This window comes from Amborella trichopoda, chromosome 8 (genome assembly GCF_054954075.1).
Source record: "Amborella trichopoda isolate Santa Cruz 75 chromosome 8, AtrichopodaSantaCruz75HAP2 v2.0, whole genome shotgun sequence".
Lineage (NCBI taxonomy): Eukaryota > Viridiplantae > Streptophyta > Magnoliopsida > Amborellales > Amborellaceae > Amborella > Amborella trichopoda.
The window spans coordinates 33,568,509-33,580,723 of record NC_142343.1 but is presented as its reverse complement, the minus strand read 5'-3'; positions in this window follow the sequence as shown (position 1 = coordinate 33,580,723).

The following is a 12,215-nucleotide window of genomic DNA, read 5'->3' as shown; positions in this document are numbered from 1 at the left end:
CTTTATCAATTGGTATTAGAGTTTGCAATAGCATTAGTCATGATGCTCATTGCAAGTGATGATTTATTGCTATAAATGATACAAGTACAAAACGTTTTGACGAGAGCATAAAGAGCATAAATCAATCAATGTAGGGTATTTAAGGTGAGGTCTACGCCATTCAAGGGGATAGTGCTCACAATTATGTTCATATGATGTCAAATTTCATCTTAGGAATCAATCAAACTCTACTATCAATTTCCACGGTTGATCTTATGTATGATGGCTAATTTTATGCATGACCAAGCTTGGAGGAATGCCTGCCTGGTCGCTGTATCAGGGTCGGTCTTCAGGAGTTTGTTACGAGATAAAAAGCGAAACTAAAATAATGTTCAAGATACTAAAGTTCCATTATCGCTTGCCAATGAAGTGCTTGATTAATTGTTTCTTTGAAGAAAGCAAAGTACCTTGGCGATGGTATGACTATTGCAAGTAATTCAATTGCTATTTGAATGATGTGATGAAAACAATAAGCTTGAGGTTGAGGTCTGTCTAACCTTGGGAGAATAATATGATGGATTTTATTTTATTTTATAAATATACAATTTGGATTAAAAAAAAGAATAAAAAAAATAATAGTTTATTAGGTGTTGTGAAGAGATTTTTTTGGGTCTCTCTTCCATACCTACAAAAGTATAATTTATAATCTTTTTCTTTTGTTTTTTAATATTGTGTTTTATTTATTGTCTTTCCCCTCTTTCCTCGTGAACTTTAAGTTGACATACGATGAACTTAAAGTTCACTCGTCGTGAACATTATGCTTGTGGTGAACCCGAGTTTGCTGTTGTGAACTTCAAAATATCTTTACGTCTGTAGGAACCAAAAAAAAAATGCAAATAAAATATAAATTTTTTTTTGAATAATGTTAACAAATTTGTTGAAAAGAGAAGGTTAGAATAGTAATATTGCATCGTCACCAACCAAAGAAGTAAAAAAAATGGCACCAAATTTTGCCAAAGAATCAGCCACAGAATTCGTCTCACAATAGATATGATCGAAGGAAATCGGAATGAAATCCAAAAAGTAGAGAATCTTCAACTAGGTAGACCTAAGTACCCATGGTACCTTTTGTTCTATCTTACTTCTTTCAACAATCAAAGGAGAACCCAGATTTTTAAGCTTGAAAAATCTTCAACTCTTGTAGAAGAGCAAGAAGTTTAACAGTGGTCTCCCTAGTTGAACCAGCATAAGAGAAGATAATCTTTCCATTCTAGTCATGCACTACCCCACCAAAGCCGGCCAATCCTGGATTTCCTAACGAGCTCTCATCAAAGTTGAGGTTAAATCCTCCCACAGAAGGTGGAATCCATAATGATATCAGCCGGCATTTCACAAAATTCATCCTATAAAGGTCATCAAGATTTAAATCTACATCCACTTTGGTAGTTGTAACAGATAGCTAGCACAAAATAGAATGCTTAATGATCTGACGGAGTCTATGAAAAGGCAAACAAACACCCTCCAAGGTTCTTTTATTCCTTTCTTTCCATACTTCTCACAGAATCGACGCTACAGTAATTTGCCCCACCTTTTTACCATCTTTTGGAAGATGGGGGAAAGCAAGATTGGCAGCCACAATGAAAACACTTTGTGGCATGGCTAAAGATATATCAAAACCCGCAAAGAACCATGACCAAATCCTTAAAACGAAAGGGCAGTGTAGAAAAAGATGAGCTCCTGATGTACCATCCTCCTTATACATCAAGAAAATATTATTCAAGATCTTCCTTCCCTTAATGAGATTATCCACGTTTAGGATCTTGTTTTGGGCAACCAGCAAAGGAAAACCTGGACCTTATGAAGAATAGGTCATTTTCAAAATGTCTATCTAACTCTATCATGGAAGAGAAGAAGGTAAACAGGCTTTACCGAGAAGGGACCATCAGCTTCGATCTCCCAAACCACTTCATCACCCAAACCACTTTATCAGCAATACCTCCAGGAATAAACACTTGATTTAGCAAATGCAATAGAGAAAATGGATATTCCACACTTCATTGCCCCTAAACTCAAACAGATCAGAAAGCTTGGTATGAGGCTGCACCATACTTTCATAAACTTATGGAAACATCAATTTTAATGGTCTATCCCCAAGTTATTTTTGGTGCAAAAAAGAAATGTGGCAACCATCACCAACCAGCCATCTAATGTTTTTTTTTTTTTTACAAATAACCAGCCATCTAATATTACTGTAAAGTATCGGTTTGCACAGGTAAATAGCCTTCCAAAAAATAAAATGACTCTCGCTACCACTGCTTCCCCCAAACCACAAACTATGTCTATCCATGCCATATTTATGGAAAAGAATAAGATACCAAAGCTGATCTCTAAGAGTGAAGCTTCGACACCACCATTTGCATAGCAAAGCATGATTTACTATCCCATTTTCTGATACCCAGTCCCCCTTCACTCTTAGGTGTGCATACCCTATCCCATCTAAAAAGATGGTATTTTCTTGCCTTATCATTTGAACCCCACAAAGCCTCTCATCATTTTCTCTATTTTTTTAATAATTGCAATATGGATGTCCACAACTGACGTTTGATAAATGGGTGGATTGGCCAAGCAAGAATGTAAAAGAGTTACCCTTTTCCCATAGAGATAAATACTTTGGCTTCTATAAGACCTATTTAATTCGAACTCTTTACAGCACCCTGTCCCATATCGAAATTGGAACCCGTCTAATGGAAATGGGGATCCCCAAATCAGTGAAAGGGAAGGAGCCCACTTTACAGCCCATCGCATTAGCTAAATCTTTTACCAAGCAAAATTGCACGTTTGCCATTCATGCCCTCATGCTCTCACCACTCATGTGAGCACCTAGAATTCCTTCTTTAAAAAGCAAGAAGCAGTTTTACTTGAAAAAAAAAAAAGAATAAAAATCCTAATTTGTTTTGAAAAACAATGTATACAAAAACATTACAAATACCATATTTTCTAAACATTTGGCTTGAAAAAATGTTATCCTCTTAAATAGGAAGGATAATATATAGACTTGAAGTTCCAATTAGTTTTATGTGGAACACCTATTACCTTAAATGGTATTAATTGTTGATAAGTTTGGATATACCGTAAGGATTGATGTTGAGGTTAAGGTGTCCACACCAATTGTGACTCAGCTACCTATCTTAATATTCAAAGTTAAAAAAAAAGCTTTCATATATTATAACTTAGGCTTTCAATTAGTCATGATTTACCTATAACTTATGTAAAACCCATGTCCTCATAAAAGTTTTGAAAAATGTCATTCTTGTAAGGATAGTAAGGAATGACTTCCACTTCATATACCGGTGAAGCAATGGAGGATGCTTTCTTAAAGTAGATACAAAGACTAGAGCAAATTTCTAATCCAAAAAACAAGGTAAAATGGACACCTTCAATAAACCACTTACTAAAAATCAAGCTAAGTGAATAAGTTATAATCATTTTACATGACAATTAGAACCATTTCTAGCCTTGTATAACTACTATAAATAAACTCAAATACCAACCCCTTATGGGGCAATTACATACAAAGCAATACTACACTTTCATAGCACAAATTACATAAACTATATTCCAAAGCTTCAATACATCATGCAATTAATCTAAACAAAATTCTAAAGAATAAAATCAACTAAACAGGGAATTAGAATACAAAATTAAAATAGGGAAGCCATATTTCGAATCCCTTGTGCTGGGGCCACGCAATTGGGCCCTATAAGGACTTAATTTTGTCCCTTCGGATTGTACAAAAGTAGTTCAATCTCACAAGAGTATCTAATCCAAATGGGAAGAAGTTACACACTTTAAAATCACTTCTTAAGATCTCAACATATTGGTATTATCATCCAAAACAGAATGAAAAGGTTTGAATCGAATCAGATAAAGAACAAGGAAGTTATGACCAAACTACACACGGTGGTCCCTCGGACCACCAAAACAGTATTGTATGGAAAGATTAGGAACCCCCATAGGTAAAAACGTGATGAAAAAGTTCTGAAAATAGAGTGACACTCTGAGACTGAATTATTTGATGGGTTTGAAGCAAAGTAATTAATGGATACTATACATGATCATGGATTCTCATGCATATAGGCTATAACTCATGAATGACAACACTATGAATAAGCATGATGAAAAAGATGATCAAATGGGGATTCTAAGATCAATAAAAATTTTCTAAATTCAAAACTTCATCAACCATAGATGTCAAGGATATGATCTTATGAGACAAGAAAATTCAATGGAGTTTACCTTGATAAATGCACACTATAGACTTAAGCATAATAAAGGAGGACCACCATCAAGATCACCATTACTGAAATTCTAAAAGCTCTCTCTCTTCAAATTTCTCTCACCAAACTATAGAAGAAGGAGGGTAGCAACAAATTTCCAAAATGGTTTAAGAGTTGAGATAATTAGGGTTTGAGATCTCATAATGTGCTTTTATAATATGGGTGTAATTTTGGATTCAATCTACACCCTTGATGCACTAATCCAAAGGCACATGAAAGGTTAACGTATGTAGCTACCCATCCCCATCCAACTGTTAGGATAAAGGGATGAGATTTCACACCATTATCACTCACCCTAACCTTAAGTTATACCACTTTACCATTTTGTCTTTGGCCCATGTTTTTGTTTCAATTGTATCCAATATGGCCTTACAGAAATACCCCTAGTTTTTTTTAATAATGTATTAGAATAGATAACCACAAAGGCTAAAGGGAAAAGAAGTAATTGGCAAAGCTCACACGTGTAGATATTCTACTTTATCAAAGCCAATCACTTTGTAGATCTAAATTTTCAAACCAATCAATTTAAAGATGATGTCCTTTCACACGTGTGTGAAGATATTTTTCAACTCAAATTTGAAAATGTATTTTCTCTTTAATATCAATAAATAAATTAATTAAACTTCACACATACCATACATGACCCATGTGTGAGTTAATTAAGACATGTGATAAAAATGGGCCTTAATTTATAACATTATATAACAAAATATAACAATATATACCAAGACACTATAACACAACTTCTTATAAAACAAGTAACCAAATGCCAATCTAGTCCCCCGCCTAAGGATCAATGCCCAGTTGGGCGGTGATCCTAGAGTGAGGTGTGGGGTGCCATGTGGCAGCCCTATGGCCATTCGGACGCCACATGGTACTACCAGGGCAGAACTAAAGTGGAATTTGAGCTAAACAATATGAAAACCCTCATTTTTTATCAAATAAAATTCTGAAATATTCTCAATAAATATTTAAAGTATTTTTGAGCAATTATTAGGTTTTTCTTATCATTATAAAATCAGACAAAAGGTATAGTGAGATTTCAGGCTAATAACTATAGGTATCAGAGTACTCCATTGGGCTAGTCCTGAATGATGTTCCTCCGAGTCTCAGATCGATCTAATAGACCTATGTTCCATAGTCTAAAGCAGTGATACATAATTGGTCATATCAAAGCCGCTAAGCCAGAACTTCCGATCATTCGGCTCTCAATGGATTATAGGTGTACCCCTGTGGGACTTGATCCAAGTCAATTACAGGGGTCTTCTCAAAGCACATGTGTACTGCCTCTTCCAAACTAAGATAATGCATTTGGAAGAGTGGCTTCCCATACAACATAAAAATGCATATATCATGCAATGGTCTCATGTCAGGATTAAGTGTTGGCCATTCCATATAGGGCGAATACTCAATAAGTTCTCGGGTTCTATTTTTCTCATTTAGATTCTCCAAGCCCTGACAGATTGCAGCTAAACATGAGGCTAACCTATAAAATCCTGACTAGGAGGTGACTCTCACACCTCCTTGATAAATTACTTTATCAACATGTGAACTCTCGATGCCTCATGCGTACTCGGGGTAAAAGAATCTTGGCTCCATTTCCCAAGACACAAAGATTTCAATCTCTCAATCGCTCCTACTGAATGAGAGACTACTGGAATGTAAGCCTTGATAGGCCATATTTCCAACACTTTATAGTACGAGATTCAACCTTAGGCTCTAAACAATCAAATTTGAGCATCAAAACATCCTTGGGAAAAGTTTATATATCGCCGAGGCTCTATTTTTTGTTTTGTTTTTTGAACCAAGAGTACTAAATTTATTGATAGCTATTCAAAGGAAATTACATCATCATAGAGACAATAAAAGACTGTAATGAAGCTCCACCCTTTTCTAAAGAATCGACAATACAGTTAGCCTCACAGTGTACATGACAAAAGGAGACCGACACTGATGCTGCAATATCCATCACCTACAACCATAGAGATCGAAGTTTCCACAGGACCCGCTGTTCTAAGTTACACCACTTAATAACATTCAAATATTCCCCTTCAAACATACAGCTACTGCCCAAATTCCTAGGAATAAAAATTTTCAACCCACAAAGCAAAGCACTCAATTCGACACAATTAGCCGTAGCCACACCTATCGAGCCAATATAGGTAAAAATTACGTTGCCAAAACAATCATGCAGCTCCCCCCCAATTCTTGCTAACCCTGGGTTGCCAAGAGAACTTCCATCAAAATTAAGCTTAAAGGTACCTGGACTCAGAGCCATCCAAATGCATTGTAGTCTCAACCCACCAGAAACTAGAAGGAAGAGGTTGTGCAAATTAGCCCCCACATCCACTTTTGAAATCCCCTTTCCCTCCTTTGTCACCGACATCCACGACCAAATGGAGCATTTGATAATATAGATAAGTTAGACAAAGGGGACAACCTCCCCTTCAAAGGTCCTCTTATTCCTTTCACTCTCAAACCCAAAGTAAACTCGCAACATTCCAGGAACCGAGCAATGTTCTTAACATGAAGGGGGTCCACGTCACAAAAAATAAGAGTGTCATCAATATATTGCAAATGTGAAATGGAAATATTAGAATCCCCAATCCTAAAACCCGCAAAATGTCCCACTCTTTCCACATTACTCAACATTAACCTGAAACATTCAACATAAATGGTAAATAAAAATGGTGAGAGCGGATCCCCTTGACATAGTCCCCTAGAGGCATTAAAGAAATCAATAGGATTCCCTTTGAAAATCATCGAAAAATGTGCGGATGACAAACAACAATAAATCCAACTCCTCCATCTATCTGCAAATCAATTTCATAATTTCTAATAATGCCCCCCACTCAACTCTTTCATACGCCTGTTCTATATCTAACTTTAACATCACCCCAGGGTTTTGCTAGATCACTCGAGAGTGAATGTACTCTTGCACAATGAACACACTATCAGTAATTTGGCTGTCCTTAATAAAAGCTGTTTGTGTGCTCGATATGAGAACATGAAGGGCCACTTTCAGTCTTTCAGCCAACACCTTGGCAATGATCTTGTAGAGGCTAGTAAGTAGACTGATAGATCTAACATCAGAGATTTATGAAATTATTGATTTTTTGGGGATCAAAGTCAGAAAGGTAGAATTAATACCTCTAAAAATATGTCCAAAAATCATAAAGCCCCTAACCAATTGCAAAAGATCATCTTTAACCAAGTTCCAACACTTGTGAAAAAAGGCTAAAGGAAAGCCATTTGGTCCTGGTGCTTTATCACCTGGCAACGCAAGGACCGCCTTATATATCTCCTGAATAGTAACCTCACGCTTCAACTGCCTCTTCATAGCATTTGGAAGCACCTTCAAAAGGTACTCTCCCAAATTTCGGTGTTCGCACTTCCTTCGTGAAAATATTCTTAAAATGGCTTATTATTGCTAACTCCATCGTGTTATCATTTTCTGAATCCACCCCAGGGATGACTAATCCATAAATATTGTTCTGTCTTCTCCTAGAGCTAGTAATAACATGAAAAAATTTGGTATTGAGGTCTCATTCTCTAAGCCACTTAGAACGAGACCTCTGTCTCTAGTATAACTCCTCAGTCCTTCGGAGATTATTCAACTCATTCAATTTAATACTTCGATGTAAAATGGACTAATCAGTCAAGACACCATCCTCTTGAACACTTTGGCCTATCCCTTCGATATCACATAGAACCCCATCAATTTTCTTTGTGATGTCAAAATTATATCTTTCTTCTAAGCGAGCAACTTATGTTTAATACCTACCAATTTTCGATGTAATTGGTAGTCCACATAACCCTCCACTATGGTATTTATCCACCTTCCTCTGATTAACTCCTTAACCCCTTCCTCCTCTAGCCACGCCAAATCAAGTCTGAAAGGTTTCAGACCGCCCCTTGCAATACTCGTTGAGAGCATAATTGGGAGGTGGTCAGAAGAAAGCCTCGGCAGAGATTTAACATATGCTAAATGGAATTCCTCCAGCCATTCCATAGACACCAAAAATCGATCTAATTTGTACATGGCCAAATTGTTAACATTATTATTAATCCAAGTAAATTTTGATCCAATAATAGGAAGGTCCATAAAAGTATTGCTTTCAATAAATCTATTAACCCTTCTCATTGAGGTGTTTATTGAGGTGCTTACTAAACACTCGTTTGGCCATCGAATAATGTTAAAATCCCCCCACCACTATTGGAAAATAAAAGGAATTAATAAAGCATTCATCTCATCAATGAAAGCGTCTTTAAGAGCTAAAATAGAAGGTCCATAAACATTCATAAAGCCTCAAGAAAAGCTCGGTTTAGGACCAATAAAACCCACCAGCAAATATTGATAACTTCAAAATTATGCAAATCAGAGGATCCCACATGACCCATCAGCCTCTGATGCACCAACTGCATCAATACCACAAAAACCCATGGCACCAGAACTCCAAACTTCCTAGTGGTCGAAACAGTAGGGCTAAGTAAATTGGTTTCCTGTAAGAGCAAAAGTACTTATTTGAACTTAGACACCAAAAAAAAAAAGTCCTTTTTCCTTCTGGGGTCCCTTAGGCCCCTAACATTCCAGGATAAGAAGTTCATAAATCAAAGAGGGGGTGGGGGAGAGGAACAACCTCCAGGACCATTAGGGACAGTATCGAAGTAAAGCTCTTCTAACAACAAGGCTTCATTGAGATCATCATCCATGGATGCAGAGATCGAAGAGGAGGAGCCCAAATCAACAACAATTGGATCTCCAAGAGGTAGTACAGTCGTCGATATTTCTTGAGAACACCTCTAGCCTCGAGACGTGCATAAGAGCAGGTCCCCACTTTCGCATACTTCTTCTTCTTTGCCGCCTATGAAGATTTGGCCTGAGAGACCTCCGCTGGTGCCTTACTAGTACTTGGGGCGTCCGTACAAACAACCCATGGTTTCCTCTGCTCATTGATTTCATCCATAACTGCTCTGAGTGGCACTTCATGTATTCCCATGTCATCCAACATCTTGGACAACTGTGGGGTGTCATCCATTAGTGGTTGGACAGAGACAAGCTCCTTTTTGTTATTACCTCATTGTGCTATATCAAAACTTGGACCATGTAAGAGCAACTGCGGTGCCCCCATCTGTGGAAGAGCCTCTAAAGGCATTAGCACCTCAGAACCAGTCAAAGCAAGCCTCGAGTCCAAAAGATGTGAACTAGGCACCTCTTCATCAGGAGGCAAAGCTTCCAATGGCTGTTCCTCAAGCTCCACCTGGACAATGGTCAGAGGATCCACAAACAAAGGATTAAACTTGGTACTGGTTTTCTTCGCCTATCCTTTGGCCACCGCCTTGCGATATGGCAACTGATACATCTTCAACTTATACAATACTGCAACCAGCAACCACAGATAACTTCGTTCGCAGAGAACAGCAGAGACCTTTATGTGAGCAAGAAATCCTAGGCTCACCATCAAAGCCGAGATCAAAGCTAGCACGTTCCTGTTAATCTCAATCTCCTTTCAAAGATGAGAGATAGAAAAGGCATTTTTGTCAACAGCGTGGAAGAAAGGCGGTAGTACTGCAGCCCGGCAAAGAAATTTGCTAACAACCATATCATTTCCTGTCTTGGGACTCGAAATCGTCGCCATTCCCTCATGCAAAGTGCAAGGCCTTAATGAAGGTGAGGCTGAGGGCCCATCTTGCACGACCTCGCTACCAGAAGTCCCTTTCAGCAATGGCTCCTCCTTCGACGTCAAACGCATGCTCCCACCAATACCATTCGTAACCGTAATGTACGAAAATCCTACGGTTGATTTCGAAAATCTTCTAATCAGAATCCACCGCCTAGAAATTTTGGGATATTTAAATTTTGAAATTTGAAATTCTAAAATTTCTGCCTATGTCGTTTTCTCTGAAAGTCCCCTCCGACAATCAATCTGTTCTACTCCGGCATAGTCTTCCCTTTCTTCTATTGACTTCTTATCAAACTTATCGGAAAAGTGACATTGTCAATTGTGATCGGAATCTCATAAAGATCGTCCGTGATACATAGGCAAACCTTCTCGGGAATCAACATTCCATGGAATCCCCAAATCTTAACCCGAACAAATTTGCAAGATGGGTTAAAAAATGAATCCCAGTCCACATCACAGTAAATTCCAAGGTACTTACTAAAAGAGGCGCACCTAATAAAAATATGAAACAAATATTTCGTAAAATATAAATTAATCAAAATACCCTCGTAAAGTTTCAAAGGTATTTTGATCAATTTATATTTTTTGAATTATTATTATTTATATTTTATTAGATTATGATATTTTTGATAAACAGACGCTCCAAATTATATATTATTTCTGATATATATATGGAAAAGATGAGATTGGGCCCACTAGCTCATATGAACATTTGAGCCCAACGGCCCAGATTGAATATAGGCCGATCTGATGATCACAGATGTCCGGTAGTATTTGAATTTTAGTTTTTTTTCTACAAATCCAAATCACTTAAAATTTTAGACGTGTATTCATAAAAAATAGGTGAATCTTTAAAAAATATCAAACAAATATTTTACATGAAATAAATTAACCAAAATACCCTTGAAACGTTTAGAGGGATATTTTGGTTATTTTATTTTTGTGGATAATTTTTTTTATATTTTTATTAGATGCGCCTTGATGATAAGAATATACATCTAAAATTTCAAGTTATTTAGATATGTAGAAAACAATCTAAAATTCAAACACTACTGGACATTCGTGATCATCAGATTAGCCCAGATTCAATCTAAGCCGTTGGGCTCATTTGTTTATATGAGCTAGTGGGCTAATCCCATATTTTACCATATTTATATATATATATATATATATATATATATGGGTACGAAGTATAGAACCTAGACTCTATACAATCAAATTAGAGCCTATCTTCAAATAGTGTCGAGAAATGCGATTTCAATACTAGAAATCTTTGTGATAGCCTTAAAATATAAAGCTTCAAAAAGTAGCGTAGATTGACAGATCTATGAACAGTTGAAAATATTGAAAATTGAGGCTCCAAAAATGTGCTACAAAATACATTATTTCCAAAACTTGAAATTCATTTTTTTCTCATATCCATGCATCTTGATGTCGAGATGATCAATTTGAAGATATTTGGGCATGAAAACAACCTCTTCTCCCTATATATATATATATATATATATATATATATATATATATATATATATATATATATATATATATATATATATATATATATATATATATGGAAAAAGTTGGGGTTAGCCTATTAGCTCATATGAACATATGAGCCCAATGACCCAAATTGAATCTGGGCAGATTTGACGATCACAGATGTCCAATAGTGTTTGAATTTTTTTTTTATTTATACAAATCCAAATCACTTGTACTTTTAGGCTCGTGTTCATCAAAAATAGATGAATCTTCGAAAAATATCAAAAAAATATTTTACATGAAATAAATTGACCAAAATACCCCGAAAAATAGTTGGGGATATTTTGATCATTTTACTTTTCACGGATAATTTTGTTTATATTTTTATTAGGTGCGCCTTGATGAGAAGAACACACACCTAAAATTTCAAGCACTACCAGACATCAGTGATCATCAGATTGGTTCAGATTCAATCTGGGCCGTTGGGCTCATATGTTCATATGAGCTAGTGGACTATATATATATATATATATATATATATATATATATATATATATATATATATATATATCTATATATATATATATATAATTCAAACACTACCGGATATCCGTGATTGTCAGATCGACCCAGATTCAATCTGGATCGTTAAGCTCATATGTTCATATGAGCTAGTGTGCTAATCCCAGTTTTTTCTATATATATATATCTCTATATATATATATAGGGAAATGTT